The sequence below is a fragment of the Mus caroli genome, assembly GCF_900094665.2.
Source record: "Mus caroli chromosome 2 unlocalized genomic scaffold, CAROLI_EIJ_v1.1 2_unlocalized, whole genome shotgun sequence".
In the NCBI taxonomy this organism is placed as follows: Eukaryota; Metazoa; Chordata; class Mammalia; order Rodentia; family Muridae; genus Mus; species Mus caroli.
Window position 1 is genome coordinate 47,194 of NW_018388434.1, and position 14,199 is coordinate 61,392.

General features: G+C 38.2%; 1 protein-coding gene across 1 annotated transcript in view; it reads left to right on the plus strand.

The window, feature by feature from the left end:
* Nucleotides 1-14,199, plus strand: part of LOC110287578 (sodium-driven chloride bicarbonate exchanger-like) — a gene marked incomplete at its 3' end in the record, with an annotated part of 308,235 nt that overhangs the window by 35,428 nt on the left and 258,608 nt on the right. The window contains exon 4 of the mRNA XM_029473719.1: nucleotides 3,216-3,294. The remainder of the gene's footprint in view (nucleotides 1-3,215; nucleotides 3,295-14,199) is intronic.

Sequence of the window (14,199 nt, forward strand, 5' to 3'; positions counted from 1 at the left end):
AAAATGTGGTACATATACACAATGGAGTACTATACATCTATTAAAAACAATGACTTCATCAAATTCTTGGGCAAATAGACGGAAGTAGAAAATATCCTGAGTAAGGTATGCCAGACACAAAAGAATACACAAGGTATGCACTCACTAATAAGTAGAAATTACCCCAAAAGTCTCCACTGCCTATAATACAACCCACATATCATATGGAGTAGAAGGTAGGAAGACCAAGGTGTGGATGCTTCAGTCCTGTATTGTTGCCATTGTCAAGAGTTGCTTGTTGACAGGAACCTATTATGGCATTTCCTATGGAAGTCTGGCCAGCAACTGACCAACGCAAATGTGGATGCTGGTAGTTAACCATCAGATGGAGCTCAAGGAACCTGGTTGGGGAGCTGGTGGAAGGACTGGAGGAGCAGAGGTGGATTGCAACCCCATTGGAAGAACTACCATCCAGTTCTCTCAGAGTCTAGACCACCAACCAAGGAATGTACCTGGAGGGATCCATGGCTCTAGAGACATATGTAGCAGAGGATGGCCTTGCCTAAGTAGCAGGAGGGGAGGACCTTGGTCCAAGGGAGGCTTGATGCCCCAGCATAGAGGGATGCTGTAGCAGTGGGGCAGGAGAGTTGTATGGGTGTGGGAGCACTCTGATGCAGGCAAAGTGGAGGGAGGAGGGTAGGTGTGGGATGGAGGGCTGGTGGAGGGGTAACTGGTAAGTGGAATATCATTTGAGATGTAAATTAATAGAATTATTAATTGAAAAAAGAAAAAAAATAGTATATTACCAACTGTTTTATAAGGATCACACTCACCTCCAATTTACTTACATCCTTATCAATGAATTGAGTGGTCAAGGTTGGAATTTTGCTAGTATGATGGGTGGAAAAAAACACTTTCTTTGTGTAGTTTTCGTTTCTATTGTGAAATATGTAGATCATCCTATAGTTTAAGGATTTTGTTAATACTTCTTTTTCTGTGAAATGTTAATTTATTTTCTTGGTTTTTTTATTAGACTTATGGTCATTTCTTCCTTTAGTTCTAGTGTAGCTATTTACACACACACACATACACACACACATACACACATTTTTGCTGTGCAAATTTACCTCATTTTTATAAGGTAAAACTTATCAATGTTCTATTACTTCTGGATTTGATGTCATAATTAGGAAGGCTTTTTCAAATCGAGGATGAAAATTACTCAGGTTAGTTTTCCATTGTATTTAAGTTGTTTAAGATTTTCTATTTAGATATGATCTAACAAATAAGAATTTATTCTGTACATGGTATGATATATTCATCCAATATTTTCTTTCAAGTATCATTTAATTCTCTTAACACCATTCGCTAAACATTTTCTATGCCTTTGACCTGGGTTTCTTCTCCTTCTCCTAGTCGTCGTATTCTTAGGTTTGGTCTTTTCATAGTGTTCCAGATTTCCTGGTTGTTTTGTGCCAGGATTTTTAAACTTTTTAAAATTTAACATTTTTCTTTCAAGTATCTATTTCTTCTATTGTGTCTTCAATGCCTGAGATTCCTTCTTCCATTTCTTATTTTTTTGTTTTGTGGTTTACCTCTGAGGTTCCCGTTTCAGATCCTAAAGTTTTCATTTACATATTTACCTTAGTTTGGGTTTTCTTTATTTATTCTATTTCTACTTTCAGGTCTTGAAATTTTACTTTATTTCCTCCCACTGTTTGTGTTTTCATAGATTTAAAATAGGGATTTATTCATTTACTCTTTAAGAATGACTACAATATTCATAAAGGCTATTTTAAAGTCTTTTTCTTGTGTTTCAGCTGTGTTGGAATATTCAGGGCCTTCTGTAGTAGGGTTGTAGAACTCTAGTGGTGACATATTGTCCTACATTTTACTGATTGTCTTTTTATGCTGACACCTAGGCATCTAGGATAGGGAAGATTGTACTTCTAGGTGCTAATGTCTGGTTCTATATTCATTGGGTAGGTGTTTTGCTCTTTGGTTTCTATTCCCCTCTCTGATTCTTAGGAGAGCATGGTGGCTGTGTGTTGTATGGTAAAGAATTCTTCTGTTATCTCAATAGGTGAACCCACTGATGGTTCCAGGTATGATGTGTTTCTGGTTATTGAGAGCTGACATTAAGTAATGGGGATGGGCTGGGAAGATGCTGAGGGTGTCTATAGGCTGGAGGAAAACAGGGCTTTGCCCCAAGATCTGCTTAATATTCTGTGAATGTAGGAAGACTGTGAGGAGAGCCCGCAGCAGAATGTGTTCTACAGAACTGAGGATGAGATTGGGGACTGGATTTAGAGGGGCTGAGGGAAATGGGGGGATCTACAGTTAGCCTACCGGTTTCCCTGGTTAGAGTAGCTTGTGGATTCCCAGGGTGTGCCTGCTGGAGTTGGGGTCTGGGATAAAGCAATGAGTGTGGTGGTGGGGGGGAGCAGGGAAGGGTGACTAGGAGGAAAATATTCGTGTGCTCCACTGGAGACAGGGGTGAGGGAAGAAGGAGGCTGTAGCTGGGGATGAGACTGGAGCGTTGAATTTGGAGGAGCAGTGGGTGAGGTATAGATCTGCAGTCAGCCTGCCTGCTTCCCTGGCTGGAGTCTAGGCCACTGAAAGAATGTAGATCTTTAAGATCTGATGATGTAGAGCATCACTTCTACCCATTCCCTACTATTCTGCTGCAGCTGTTTTAGTTAAACACTTTTGTCTACTTTTACTTGAAAATGTAGTATAAACATAGATAGGTCTAAGAACTTAGTTTTTTTTGTCATTGCTGTTTTTGAGACTGGAATTAATTTTGGGAAACTTGATAATCTCATGGAATGACATATACCTTTCTTGTTCAAGTCTATTTTTCAGTATAGAGCCAGTCTTTTATATCTGTTTTATATCTATAGCCTTGCTTGCTTCTTTTCAGTTTGTGCGTGGGCGTCTTATAATTGCTTATAATTCATATGTTAAAACTATTGATATATCTATAGCTTTGTATTTTTCTTTTCAGCTTGGGGGGTCTTATAATTGCTTATAATTCATATGTGAAAACTATTGATTGGTCAATTCATTTTTTATCATAATACCTAGTTGGGTTATTGTATAGATAATCTGACGAATTTCTTGGGGTTCCAAGTGTATCACCATATTATCTGTATTAGTAGTTTTCTAAAGTATCTGAAATATAAAATTAAAAAGAAAAATATTTATTTTAATCCATGCTTGCTTTGGTCCTATAGTGAAGCAAAACCTCATGGCAGAGCGTAGCACAGCAAAGCTGCTTCTCTCAAAGCATCCAGGAATCAAAACGAGAGAAAGGTAAAGGGATCACAATGTGTTCTTCAATGATATTATGATTTTTAATGACCTAAATTCCTTTTCAGGAATCTTAACACATTTACCACCTTCTAATAGCATCATTTGGGGACCAAAGCTTTATCATATAAACTTTTTAAATTGTATATAGCATGTGTTTGTGTGTGTTTGTGTATATGGTGTGCACATGAAGGTGAAAGGACAATTTATGGAGTCAGCTCTTTCATTCCACCTTTATGTGGTCTCTGGGGATCAAACGCAGGTTGCCAGGCTTGTGCCTCAATCACCTTGAACCTGAAATGAGCTATTGAATCATTTCACTGGTGCCAACACATTTATTTTGAAGGATATATAAGATACAAATCATAACCTCTTCTAAAAATTATTGTCTTCCTCCTTTTTTATTTTTATTTAATTGAGTTACTAAATTTTAAAATAATTTATGTATGTTTTTTGTTAAGGTTTGTTTGTTGCTATATATTGTAATGCTAAATACTGGACCTGGTTGCCTGAGGGATGAGAGAATCCTCATGTACATCAAGTGTTGCTATGTAACTTTGCTCCTTAATTTAAATAATTGAATAAAAATGTTGACAGCCTATAGTTGAGCAGAAGAGAGGTAGGTGCGGTTTTGGTTCCTGGGTTTGGTGTCTGAGGCAGGACCACAAGGAGGAGAAAAGAAGAAGGTGGAGAGAGGAGAAGACACCATGAGGTAGGTGAGTTATGAAAACATGGCCATGAGGGCTGGCCAATTGGAGTGAAAAGCTGTCCAGATGGGTTATGGCAAGTTATAACTTGGGATTATTGATAGGGAAGTAGATACTAATAGCTTAGAAGATTGATATCTGTCCAGCTCTAGTGCTGATTGGGGATTATTATAAATGTAAAAGTTTTGTGTCTTTTATTTGAGAACCAAATGATAAAAGGTGGGGTAGAAACTGCTGATAGAGATTAAATACTATTACAACAGTTCTTGACTTTGGTTAGCCCTTTTTAAATTTTATTTTATTTATTTTTTTATCTTTCACCTGCTCAAGTCTCTTTCTATTTCTCACTAGGACTAGATGTGTCTACTAAGTCTTTCTTACTCATATTCTTAGCCCTCATCCCAATAAAAAGTATGTTTTCATTTGGGTACATTCATGAAGGCTTTTTTTCTGCTTATAATTTACAGTTTTGAAAATGAGGGACATTGCCATTTAACTTTGGAAACTTTTCCAATGTTTTAAGACGACTACTAAAATACAATTTTGTTTTTATCAGACAGTAAGATGATGTATTTTTACGGGCAATTAGGGTACAATTAGTAGAGCAGAGTTGCTGTCTCTTGTTGCTTTTGGCTAAGCTTTTATCGCTCTTTTCTGTTTTGTTATGTGCTCTGTGCCAGCTGGCTATGTGCCTTCATGCCTGCAGTGGCCATGCTGGACCACCGGTGTGAACTTCTGTAGGAGAGAGAGGAGTGATGCGATGCAAAGCTACCAGAGAGGTCTTACAAAGGCTGCAAAGAGTGAGAAGATAAGTTCTCAGTGCTTGGAGATTCAAATTATTCAAAATTAAAGCTGAGGGTTTTTTGTTTGTTTGTTTGTTTGTTATTTTTGTTGTTGTTGTTGTTTTGGTTTTTTGGTTTTTCAAGACAGGGTTTCTCTGTGTAGCCCTGGCTGTCCTGGAACTCACTTTGTATACCAGGCTGGCCTTGAACTCAGAAATCCGCCTGCTTCTGCCTCCTGAGTGCTGGGATTAAAGGCGTGCACCACCATGATTTTTAAATGCCTAAACTTTTCGTTTTTAAACAATGTATCTGGTTTGTTTTTATGAACAGATTTGCGAGCAGGAAGAAGAGGAGAAGGATTTAGGAGAATATCAGTGGTGGCAGCTATGAGCCAAAGACAATGATTATATATGAAAATGTTACAATGGCACCCATTATCTGCACACTAAACAACAAAGGGAGAAAAATGGAGGGACTGAAAATGACACCGTTTGTTCTCTAGTACTGAATACCGAATTTAGAGCCTTGTGCTTATGTGACAATTACTGTATCACTGAGTTGTAATCCTAGCCCCAAATGTCGAGTTTTTAAACTTGGCAATTTTTAAAATCAGTAAACAAGGCATTGCACAATATGTTGTTCTTAAAGAAAGCATTTCAGTAGATTTTCACCTCCCTCGGTCTTCCACCCTTTGCTACTCCAATCCTTCTTTGTAGCCTTCCTTACAAGTCTCCTTTTTTCTACTCTGATGTCTCCTTTACCTTCTGCCCATGTCCTGTCCTTCCTCATTGTCTATTTTACTCTAGTGGTTTCCTTTCTAGGCTTAGGTCTTATCCACATTTATGCACACACACACACACACACACACATACACACACACACACACTCAGGGAGGGGTAGACAGACAGACAGAGACAGAGACAGAGACGGGGGAGGGAGGCAGACTAGGCTCTGCATCTGAGAGAACATGCAGTTTTAGTCAAAATGACACTTGATATATGAAAAGAATATGAGATGCCAGTTCCAAGCAAGTCTAAACTGGAGATGACAAATAGGCTTCATCTCATGTCACTATTAATCGCCCACCCACCTGCTTAGAAGATTATGTTAGCAATGATTCTGAGCTGTGTTGAGGTCTGGGAAAATATTTACGCTGTTTACCATGGGTAAAGATATTGAAGTAATGATATTTGTTCCTATCTAAAAAAAATACTATTACTTCAGAAGTGTAAATAAATGCATTCAATAGAGAATTATAAGTTTGTTGGCTATGTTTTAGGAAGTAAGCTATGTTTAAAACATTTATTATCATTAATATGTTTGTGTCTTTCAGTGTGCCTTTGTTTGAATTTCTAAGGACTATTTTTTTCCATGTTTTAGACAGAAAAGATACTAAGCAATAATGGAATACCTTTTAGTTGTTTAAGTCCTTCATGGACAGCAGTGTAATTGATCTCTGTCATGTGGGAGTCATAACAACCTATCATTCACAATTTTCACAGGTTGGTATTCCTTACCTTAGGGTAAACTCCTCAGCTGCACAGCTGTGTTATGTCATTACATTCAGTCCACTTTTTATGGATGAATTCACAGTCACCGAGCTCATAAAGTACAAGAGTTTTCATAGATGGCCCTGACTCAAATAGAGACTGAAAAACTCCATCTCATTTGATTAATTTGATATTTGAGGCTGGTTACTTGAAAAGTTAAACTTCATTCAAATGTTAGATTATTGATTTATAATAGCAAACATGAAATGCCTTAGAAGTTGGATATTCAAATCTATGGGCTTATCCATTTTTTGGTAGCAATACCTGGATAGGAAATAAAGTCTTGTTATTTTTATGGGACATAAGTTAGAGCAAGGGACGTTAGACTGAGTCTAAGAATGGTCTTTAAAGTGGGTTTCATTTTTTTTTCAGATTCTTGTGTACAAGTGCTTGGTTGAGCATTGCTAACGTGGAATGTTCTGAAGTGCCTTTTTTATTTGCTTCTGATTGGCCAATTTCTCTATCTTGGACACATTTTACACAAACAAAGTAACCTAATTAATTAAACATCAGCCATTCTTTCAGTCCTGGCTTCTATTTGTGTTTTAAAGTGATTTTACATCCGTGTTCCCATGCATTAGACTTCTAGAATTTTATGTTCACAGGGCAATTTTATTTGTCTGTATTCCATAATTTTGGAGGAAGCCATAATTTTGGAGGAATAATCATAAACTATTATGATTAGCCTTATTTTTAGTGACTAATTTGGATATTGTTTAGTTGCCTCAGTTGTTTAAAATAATGATAGTACTGTGATGGAGAGGTAGAGAGGTTATGATTTGTATAGCACAGAGAACATTTTAATGATATTAATATTTGAAAAATATTTCAGATTACATTAGTTTTCTCACCTTTTTGCTGCTGTGATATGCTTTAGCTTTAGCCCTTAGACCTCCCATGCAGACAGCACATATGTTCAATGCGGTCATGCCACAAAAGTTAGTATATAATGATAAATGTTAAATTAGTTTGTGGTAATGGTCTTAAGGAAACAGAATTAGACTTCAGATGTTATTCAAATAGGACTACAGTGCTAATGAAAATGTAGCTTTGTCCCAAGTGAGGACGCCTCAGTTCCACTTGGGAGAGAGAAGAAATCAATTCTAAGTAGGGAGGGAGGGAGGGACTTGGGAGGGGAAGTGGATGGGGAGGGGGAAACCTGATCTGGTATTAGGTGAGAGAAAAGGACTGAAGCCCTGAAGCCAGCAGAAAGAATGTAAACAGGCAACCTCAGGAAATAGGAGGTTGGGGGACCCCTCAGAGTGCATCAGAGACCTGGGAGGTGAGAGACTCCCAGGACACATAGGGAGGGACCTTTGATAAAATGCCCAACAGTAGGGAGAGGGAACTTATAGAGCCCACCTCCAGCAGGAAGACAGGACATCAAGTGAGGGATGGGATTGCCATCCCACAGTCACACCTCTGACCCATAATTATTTCTGTCTGAAAGAATTACAGGGATGGAAATGGAGAGGAGTCTGAGGAAAAGAAGGTCCAGTGACAGGCCCAAAGTGGTATCCAGGTCAAGGGGAGGTGTCAAGGCCTGACACTATTACTGAGGCTATGTAGTGCTCACAAAAAGGCATCTAATATTACTGCCCTTCGAAAGACCCAACAAGCAGCTGAAAGAGTAAGATGCAAATATTTGCACCCAACCAATGGACAGAAGCAGCTGACCCCTGTTGTTCAATTAGGGAAGGCTGAAAGAATTTGAGGAGGACAATCCTATAGGAGGACCAGCAGTCTTAATTAATCTGAACCCCCAATGTCTTTCAAACACTGGACCAGCAAACAGACAGCATACACCAGCTGATATGAGGCCCCTAACACACATACAGTAGAGGACTTCCAGGTCTGTGTTCATTCAGAGATGATGCACCTAACCCTCAAGAGACTGGAGGCCCCATGGAGTTTAAAGGTCAGATGGGGTGGAGAGTGAGGGTATCCATGTGGAGATGGGGTGTGGTGGGGAGGATGTGTGGGATATTGGAGCAGTTGGAGGGTGGGAGGGGAAGGGCAGGGAATGGAATATGGAGTGTAAAAAATGAATTACAAATAAAATTAAATAAAAAAAAAAAGAAAATGTGGCTTTGTGTTTTCCACATTATTTGAGACTGTGTTCCTAAGAGTTTTCTTCCTTGAAACTTATATGTCAATCTGGAAAACAGAAAGCTGCCCTGATTACTATGGTTTCATAATAAATGCATACTTACTAAGCTTTATAGCAACACCATCTTCCTGAGAGAGTTTCTAATTCAGTTATCCAAAGCGTTTAAAAACACAGCTTCCTAGTGTTTTGTCTACTTGGAACTGGGGGCAGAATGGGCATGAAATGAATGGTAAGATCTTGGCTTGTTTCACTTCCATGGCTACTATATGTATTGTGGGATACATCATAAAAATAATTTTGTGTATTACTTGTTCTGGTGACTATCCAGTTTTTTTCTTGTTGTAGCAGTTTTATAATACTGCTACAACAGGAATGAATCCACAGATGTGGGTGAGGGTTTGTGGCCTCTTTCATGTAGAATTGAGAGATTTATAACAATTCATATCTTAAAAATATAATATTTTAAATTAATTAATTGAGAATGTTATACATGTATTTAATGCATTTTGGTAATACTCACTCTACACATTTCTCCTAACTCATCCCAGACCCACCTCCCTACCCCTACTCAGTATCATGTCCTCTTTTCTTTTATACACTACTAACTTGAATTTGTGTTGCCTAGATAGACATAGGTGTGTAGTCATTCACTTAAGAGAGGCTGACCTATTAGAGGCCACAATCCTAAAGAAAATTGACTCTCTCACCCGTAGGGGCCTTGTGAGTCCTTCTTCCTTCCATACTGCAATATGGCAGGCTTCATTTTGTGTAGACAACCGCAGGTACTGTGGGTTCACCAGTACTGTTATGTCTTGGAACAGCATTTTGCTCCAGTCTTCCTGAACATCTGTTTTTTAAAATTTCTGCACCTTCGTCTTTGATGTTCCCTGAGGCTTAGGGTGAGAGTGTGTTATAGATGTCTCATTTATGGCTGAGCACTTGATAAACATGTATTCTCTGCATGTTGACCTTTTGTGAATCTCTCCAGTCAACCACTTTCCACTGTGCAGAGAAGCTTCTCTGATGAAGCCTGAGAGCTGTCCTGACCTGTGAGGGAAGATGTGTTCCTTTAGAGAGCTGTTGGATGCTGTGCCATGGAGTAGAAGAGTAGGAGTAGCTTCACCACCGGGATCCATGAACTCCCAGCCACGGGGTCTTGGTCAGATTCATAGTACCAGACATGTTTCCTACTGTGGAGTGAGCCTTATGTCTAATTAGAAAGTTGTTAGTTACTGTTAGAACATTCATTTTACTATTGCACTGATGGGCATATCTTGCCAGGCTGGTCTGAATTGTAGCTTGTAGGGTTCATAATTGGTTAAGACTGTTGACCACTATATCCCTCAGGAGCATATTTAGTACCTTCTAGTACTACTCATCAGGAAAGACGCATCCTAGTAAGTACTGCTTGGTTTCTCTATGTTCTGTGACCAAAGTATGCAGTGTCATCAGCAGTAAGGTCTTACCTTCAGGTTATAGTGGACAACCAATAGCAATGGTAATAGTCTGTATTGTTTTAGGATGTCTTTGGAACATTCACCAGTAGCAGCACCAAGGGAGATATCACATGCCCGGCATTAGACTTTTTATTTGGTAGCCTATGGCTTTTAGAAGGAGTATTATCCACTGTGTAGGGTAGGAAACGCCAGTTAAAGTCACCCCATATTCCCATGCATGCACATCTCAACCTTGTATAATATATAGTAGGTTTTCATATGGCTTTTTCAAATATCTTCCCTCCTAGTCTCCTCTGTGCTCCTCTTTTATCACTCTCTCCACCAATCCCACCTCCCCAGGATTCCCTTTCACCTTTAGCATTACCATGTTCTACTGTTCCCTTTACCTCAAGATCTTTCCTTTTTACTCCCACTGTTCCCATTTTAGTTTCCTGGATCCTTCAGATACTCCAACCAGGACACACAAATCCAAAGTTTTGATGCAAGGATCCATATAAAACATTTCCTGTCTTGACTAGCACAATAGTTTTTGAAGTAAGATAGATCTATATAAAAAATTTAAAAGTCTATTTTTTTAAAAAGAGCTATTTTTGACTTTTGAGCTAGGAGGTGACCAAAGGAAAAGTGTACTGCACTTGGATGATGCTTGCTATGTACCTGGAAATCTTTGGCACTGTTTCAAGGAGGAGATGACAGAATGGGGTCATAGTGTTAGTCTCTGTGAGTTGACTGTGAGGAAATGTTTTAGGCTGGAAAAGGAGTCCCTAGCTAGGAATGACTGGACAAAGAAATGAGACTACGGGCAGAAGGAAAAAAGTAGTAGTGTGGGTAGTGTGATAATAGAAGTTCTGAGTTTTTGAGGGAGTGTATTCTAGAATGATTACAGTTCTTTGGGAATGGGTTTTAAATATGGCAAGAGGCTGTGTGTCCCCCCGAGCTGGGCCCTAAACTCCAGGGTTTGCTACTTGTGAGCTATTTGTGCTCATATGACCGTAACTCAGAACTGCATTTTAACTGTAAGAAAAGAGGTCTCAGGCTTTATTTCTTTGGTTTTTTTGCCCTTGTGATGAGATTTTCAATTTCAGGAAACATTTTCTAGGGATAGTTTGCTTCCCTGGAATTTGGTTCCATTTAGACATTTTTTTAAAAATAATTTCATTGTAAAGTGACATTGATTTTAGGATTAATCACTTGGGGTTATATAACCTATTGGGGTGTTCATTCTTGGTAGACCAAGTATTCCTCTAATTATCTGTAATTCTTCATCGAGGAATGAGACCTTCTGAGATTTCAATCATCTAACTGGCATTGTCATTTTCAGGTCTTGTACAGGAACTGTTGAGATTTTATGTATTTAGCTTTGATGTTCTATATAGAAGACATTGTTTCCCAGCAGATGTCCTGGTACTCTTATAATCCTGGCCTTATCATCTTTCTGATGCTTCTACTATGATGTGTTCTGGGCATTAAGTATAGAGGCTATATTATAGTTGTATCACTTGGGGCTCAGCAGGACAGTTCATTGTCCTTTGCATGTTGTCCAGTTGTGGCTTTCTGCAATTATCTATTTCTGCTGCAATAGAAGATTTTTTGATGAGAGGTGATAATTGCACTTAATTGTGTATATAAAGCATAATATGTAGATGTAGTTAGAAATTATACTGGTTTAATGAAGGGGCAGCAGTAGATTCTCCTCAGTTTAGGTTGTTTCCATAGTTATTATAAAAAAAGGAGCAATGAATATGGCTGAAGAAGTATCTATGAAGTAAGATGTTAAGTTCTTTTGGCATATGCCAAAGCATGACATAGCTGGTTCATATAATAGATATATTTTTTACCTTTTTGAGAATTCATCACACCAGTTTCTACAGTGGACATACCAGTTTGTAATACTACCAACATTGGACAAGTGTTCCCAATTCCTTACATCCTCGAGTTATGTGTTAACTCTCTCTCTCTCTCTCTCTCTCTCTCTCTCTCTCTCTCTCTCTCTCTCTCTCTCTCTCTCTCTCTCTCTCTCTCTCTCTCTGTGTGTGTGTGTGTGTGTAATGTGGAGTGTCTTTATTTATTTATTTATTTATTTATTTATTTATTTATTTATATTTTGTCTCTTACTGTACCTAGGACTTACTATTTTGTTTAGATTGTCTGGCCTGTGACTTCCTGGGAACGTTTTGACCCTGACTACTTCCCTGATGGGGTTCCAAATATACATGGCCATACCTGGCTTTTATGTGTATGCTGGCAATATGCACCATGTCCTGATGCTTCTCCTGCAAGGATTTTAGTCAGTCTCCTGAATCTCTGACATTAGTGTTTATATTTGATTAGAGTTAAAAGGCTGAGAAATGATGAAACATTAGTGTTCTTTCTTTCTTTCTTTCTTTCTTTCTTTCTTTCTTTCTTTTTTTTTTTTAGTATATAATAGAGGATATTTCTAACCTTAAAACAACTTGGAGGTTTAAGTATAAAGATTTGTGAGATTTTGTGATTTGACATGTCCTTCTAATATCGATTTGGTGATGTAAATGGTGCATATTTGAGAAAGAAGAAGTAGAACTGGAGAGTGCACAATGGAATGAAGGGCAGTAGGGAGCAGCCTGTCTGTGGCCATTAGGCTTTCTCAGAGAACTGTTTGGTTTTTATCAAGGATCAAATGGGAATGTAGCCATGCTTTCCCTTCTTGACAGAAGCCATCTCAAGACAGTTTGTGACCAGGCAAGTGTATTTTGGTAGAGAGATTCACATATGTGTTCTATGTAGGTGTTTTTAGGGTGTACATTGAAGGAGCATTGGAAGAAAAGTTGGAGACAGATTTTCTGCCTTGTAGAACAATGTTTTCTTAATGAAAGCCAGTATTTTTTTTAAATGTGTGCCACAACTTTATATGCCCCAGTACAGGGGAATGCCAGGGCCAAGAAGTGGGAGTGGGTGGGTAGGGGAGCAGGACGGGGGATGGGTGGTGGGGGTGGGTGAGAGGGTATAGGGAACTTTCGGGATAACATTTGAAATGTTATTAAAGAAAATATCTAATTAAAAAATGTGTGCCACAGAGAGTTAGTCAGTATTCAGTATTCAGTTGTGGCATAAGAATAGGAATTAGGTAAATTCCCTTCAATCCTACTTTCTCTAGGACTTTTAATCTAAAGGCATGTTAGATTTTGTCAAGAACTTTTCTGCATCTACTGAGATTATTATGTGATTTTTGTCTTTTTGTCCATTTATGTAGCTTATTATATTTATTGACTTCTATATATTGAACCATTCTGTATTTCAGTAATAAAGGTACTGTGTTTGTGGTGTATACTTTTTTGACATAGGTCTGCATTCTGTTTACAGGTATTTTATTCAGCATTTTTGAATCTATGTTCATCAGGAGTATTGGCATGTAGCTTTATTTTTTTCTCTGGTGTCTTTACCTGGTTTTGGTATGAGAGTGATGCTGACTTTATACAAGGAGTTTGGGAGTGCTCCTTTTGTTTCTATTTTTGAATAGTTTAAGAAGGATTGGTTATAGATCTTTGGAAGTCGGGTGGAATTCTGCTGAGAACCCATCTGGCCTTGGACACTTCAATTTAGTTGGAAGGCATTTTATTACTATTTCCATCTCCTCATTTGCTATAAATCTATTTAGGTTGTTGACTTCTTGGTTCAGTTTTGGTGGTTTGGCTGAATCTAGATTTTATCCATTTCTTTTAGGTCTCCCAAATTAATGAGATGAAAATATTCTCCAATTGTGTCTGATTTTTTGATGTCTCTTGTAATTTTTTCTTTTCATTTCTGATTTAGTTAACTTGGGTTCGTTACTCTTTTATTTTTATTTATTTATTTTTTTTTGTTAGTTGGGCCAAGGGTTTTGTCAATCTTGTTTATCTTCTCAAAGCCCACAGAATGGGGAGAATCTTTGCCAGCTATACATCTGACAGAGGATTAAGATCCAGAATTTATATATAAAGAACTTCATTAAACAAAGAGTCAAGAAAACAATTCAAACAATGAGCCTGGGATCTGAACAGAGTTTTCAGAAGATGAAAAAAAAAATGGATAAGAAATGTCTCAAAAAAGTTCATCATCCCTAGAAATTAAAGGAACACAGTCAGAATGATCAGATAAGATGAACAAAAATAACTGACAGCAAATGCTAGCAGGAGTATAGGGGAAAGGTAAATCCTCACTGTTGGGATTGCAAACTCCTCATCCACTCTGGAAAATGGGGTGTTCTAATTAAGGAGCAGGTAGGAGATATGTACAGAAGAGGAAGGAAGGAAGGAAGGAAGGAAGGAAGGAAGGAAGGAAGGAAGG